The 4,657-nt window shown below is 46.6% G+C and overlaps 1 pseudogene; it reads left to right on the top strand.

The window, feature by feature from the left end:
* Window positions 1-2,533: 2,533 nt before the first annotated feature.
* On the top strand, window positions 2,534-4,007 carry LOC119231599 (proteasome subunit beta type-2-like; annotated as a pseudogene).
* Window positions 4,008-4,657: the final 650 nt, after the last annotated feature.

The following is a 4,657-nucleotide window of genomic DNA, read 5'->3' as shown; positions in this document are numbered from 1 at the left end:
AACCAATATGAATATGCATACATTGCGCAAAAAATGAAAAATGATGTAAAAAATATATAAAATTAAAAAAATAAATAAATTTAGAAAACAACAACAACAAAAGACACTGTCCCGGGGCTAACAGTGTAGCAAGTACTTAAACTGACTCATTCCTCCTGCTACCGATTCTCACCACCATTTGAAGAGGAACATATGAGGTTCAGAGGCGTGAAGTGACTTGTCCAATGAGACACAGCTAATAAGGGACCCAAGAGACACTGAGTCATAGGTGGTCTCACTCTGTTCTACGCTACCAGATGCCTCATCTGAAATGGAGCATTTCTAACCCCTTCGTGAATTCAGATATTACAAGTGCAGAGACCTTAACGCCCACTGCGTCCTGCAGAAAGTTCTTCAAATAAGTGCCTATTGGACCTAGAAATGATGAATCTTCTAGCATTGCTTCTCAAAACAATCATTTCAGAAATCTATGACTCACCAAAATGTTCAAGAAAAAAAAAAAAATGAGGGCGTCCCTGGTGGTGCAAGGGGTTAAGATGCAACCTATGAAGCCGTCTGCAGCCTCTGCAGCAAGTGTTCGATCCCCGGCCGGCCAGGGGGCAACCCACATGGTGCCGCAGACCTCTCCTGACTCGCCTGCTGCTCCCCTCAGCAGTGTACTTCGGTCAATCTGCCTGTTCTGTCCCCACTCTGTCTCTGGTGAATTTTCTCACCTCCCACACCTCTGGCCTGTACCCCAGCTCTTTTTTTTTTTTTTAAGAGAAAGAAAAAGTTTATTGAGGAGAAAAGGAACAGAAAAAAAGTAGGACTCCCAGGACATGAAACCAGGCCAGGGAGGGGCAAGGAAGTCTGTATCCCAGCTCTTGTATGCACAAATAAATCTTTAAAAAAATTTAATAATTTTTTTTAATAGAGGCATGTTTTATTTATTTATTTGTTTGTTTGTTTGTTTGTTTGTTTATACATGCACTGGGTACAGTCAGAAGTGCGGGAGGGTGAGAGAATTCACCAGAGCCAGAGCGGGGAGCAGAGCAGGCAGAAGGACCGAAGTATACTGCTGAGGGGAGCAGCGGGCAGCAGGAGAGGTCTGCGCGCCATGTGGAACCCTCCTCCGGTGGCCAGGGAGCAGCCGGGGATCGAACCAGCGCCGCAGAGGCCGCGGGCAGCTTCGCAACCCAGTGCTCAACCTCTGCGCCACCGGGGAGGCCCTAAAAAAATTTAAAAAAGAAAAAAATTATTACTGCTGGGACTAGCAAATGATTTATGGATCAAACTCTCAGTCCCAGTCCCCTTTGGCTACTCTCAATGGTAGGTGAAGCCACTTCAAGAGGCAGGAGGACATTCTGTCACCTGAACCCTGTACAGGGGAAAATGCTGCCCTTCTATAGCAAGCAGTGCCAGGGCACAGAAACGTGATTTCTCCTGCTCAGCATGTGAAAATGATTGAGGCTGTCATTGTTTTATTCCCTTGTCACCAGATGCATATCAGTTCAGAAATCACATGCAGAAATTAGATCAAGATTTAAATGGGGGCAGAGGCATTGCTGTCACCTGGGGGATCTCCCCCAGATGAAGATACAGAAGCTCTTTGCACCCCCAAGGAGGCATCTGTCACTGACTGCCCTGGCACCTGCCAGGTGTTTCTGCTCTCTGCACAGACAGAACCAGCTGGGTGAAATCTCAGCCTTGAATCTGTCCTGGACAATCAGCGTTCCTGGCTAGATTCCAACAAGACCCAATCCCGAGGAAACGAATAGCATCATCCCCATCGGGAGATGATTTGCTGCTTAAGGTACTCTTGCGCTCAGTAGAGATCAACCTGGGATCTTCCTGGGTGTCTGGAAGATGAGGACTCAGACTTATACCAGGTCTCAGATGACTCCAGGAATTTTGTCATTCAAGCCAGCAATACAACTGAGCGGTTGAGAGGTGCAAGCTAAGTATTTCGAGACATTCAAATAAACACTGCAGGGCATTCAAATTCTGTGTGTGTGGTAGGGGGAAATTCATGGCTGGGCAAAAAGCCTTGCTTTGGGACCTTATTTTCTAAAGGAGCGATAAATCACATTACTTGGTTACTCATCCATCCACTAGGCATTCTAATATGTCCACCAAAGATGGGAACTGGGAAAGACATGAAGGTGCAAAAAGTTTTTTCAAGCAGGGCCTCCTCAGACAGCTAAACTCTGGCTCACCATCAAAAACCTCAGGTGAAGAACCTGGATTATAAATTGCCTCAGCGCCCCTAGGTCAGTGAGTGGTCTCCGGAGAATTAATTGATATTTGCCAAAGTCAGAAGGCCCAGCATGACCGTTTCCAATGGGGATGGAACTTGCCAGGTCTGGAGATTCTCTAGCCTGAAGTTCTGTAGCCTGAGTCACTCACAAGGCTCTGAGGAAGTTTCTCAATATCAGCAGTCATCTTAAAATTTGACCTCTCGGTATCTGGCACTATCCATCCAGTTTTTTAAATCTTGTTTCTAGGAATTTATCCTGTAGACATTGCACATAAGCATGCAAAACTGCATGGCCAAATGCACTATGGGGGAACCTGCAAGCCCTCGTCTCCCGCCACCACCAGGGAGCACACCATCAGGATCCAGGGCCTTGACTGAGTCCTTGTGCCTCTGACCAGGTGGCCGCTCACAATACCGTCCAGATGAACACGATGACAAGATGTTTTAAGATGACTGAAAAAATCCTACTGCAGGCCTCCCTGGTGGTGCAAAGGGTTAAGAAGCAACCTATGAAGCTATCTGCAGCCACTGCAGGACGAGTTTGATCCCTGACTAGGGAGCTACCCACATGGCGCAGCAAGATGTCTCCTGTCTTGCCCGCTGCTCTCCTCAGCAGTGTATTTCAGTCAGTCTGCCTGTTCTGTTCCCCACTCTGTCTCTGGTGAATCCTCTCATCCCCACACCTCTGGCCTCTACCCCAGTTCTTGTATGCATAAATAAATAAATCTTTAAAAAAAAATCCTACTGATCCAGCAATTCCACTCCTAGGTATTTACTCAAAGGACACAGAAACATCAATTCCAAAGGGCACTTGCACCCCTATGTTTATAGCAGTACTATTTATAATAGCTAAGCTTTGGAAACAACCCAAATGCCCAAAAATAGATGACTGGATCAAGAAGATGTGGTACATATACACCATGGAATATTACGCAGCATTCAAAAAAGATAAACACATGCAATTTGCAGCAACATGGATGGCGCTGGAAGGGATCATGCTCAGCGAAATAAGCCAGAAAGAAAAAGAAAAATACTGGATGGTCTCACTCATAGCAGGAATCTAGAAAACTTAAATAAGGGACCAGGAAAAAGGATAACTATAAGAAAGAAAATACCAAAATCAACAAACAACTATGAACCAGAGACACTCTATGGGGATTGGGGGGAGGGGAAAGGAGGGCTTGGGGTCAAAATAAGGGGGTTGTAATTGTATGGGGAATATAAAAAATAAAATTTAAATAAAATGTGAAAAAAAAAGAAAAAAATCCCACTGCTATGTGTTGAAGAAGCTGGAGACACTGTGCGGTTTGCAGAGTTTATTCAGAAAAATGCGCAACTTCATAAGAGGGGAAATTGTTATGAACTGCCTCCCACAGTAGCAATTAACCTCACACACCAATACCTGGCTGGCTGTCTTCGGACACGGAACAGAACTGCGTCACCCTCCTCCAGGCTGCCTCCGATGAGCACAAGGGGCGGGATCCCTGCTGCATGGGCCACTGCAGCTTGGCCAAGGTGCCTTCTGCAGCCCGATGCCTCCTGACTATCAGTATCCCAGGTAATACTGCACACCCACAATCTCACGTGACAGGGCGGGACCACTTCTTTACTGTCTAGAGGGCTCCAGAAACACCTTATCCTGAATCTGCCAAGCTTCAGTGTTCCAATCATTGACAAAAATGACAGCCATGACCTGAACAGCCTGTCCTTTCCCTGTACTGGGCTCCTAACATCATACTCTCCCTTCCGCTTACCAGAGAACTATTTTTGATGGGCTCCTTTTTTAAAAAAAAAAAATTATTTATTTATGCATGCAAAACCTGGGTGTAGGCCAGAGATGCAGGGGTGAGAGGATTCACCAGGAACAGAGCGGGGAGCAGAACAGGCAGATCTACTGAAATACACTGCTGAGGGGAGCAGCGGGCAAGGCAGGAGAGGTCTGCTGCGCCATGTGGGTAGCTCCCTGGCTGGAGATAGAACTCTTGCTGCAGTGGCTGCAGACAGCTTCATAGGGCTGTGTCTCAACCCCTTGCGCCACCAGGGAGGTGATGGGTTCCTTTTTTTCCTACTCTTTTAACACTTATTTTTTAAAGAATTATTCTTTTATTGTATTATTTCACATAGAAGGCCTGGGTTGTAGACCAGAAGTGCTGGGGGGTACAAGGATTCACCAGAGACAGAGTAGGGAGCAGAACAGGCAGATCTACTGAGATATACTGCTGTGGAGAGCAGCAGGAGAGACAGGAGAGGTCTGCTGTGCCATCTGAGTTAGCTCTTGGCTGGGACTCCAACTTAGGTCATCTCCCCTTGATAGCCCTGAGGCTTAACCCCTAGGCCACCAGGGAGGCCCTTAACGTCCTCTCTTGATAGATGGTTCATTAAGAATAATCTGAATATGGGCCTCCCTGGTGGTGCAGGTGG

Source organism: Talpa occidentalis, unplaced genomic scaffold (genome assembly GCF_014898055.3).
Source record: "Talpa occidentalis isolate TD23 unplaced genomic scaffold, MPIMG_talOcc4v2.1 talOcc4.7, whole genome shotgun sequence".
Lineage (NCBI taxonomy): Eukaryota > Metazoa > Chordata > Mammalia > Eulipotyphla > Talpidae > Talpa > Talpa occidentalis.
This window is presented reverse-complemented; position numbering and strand designations above follow the sequence as displayed.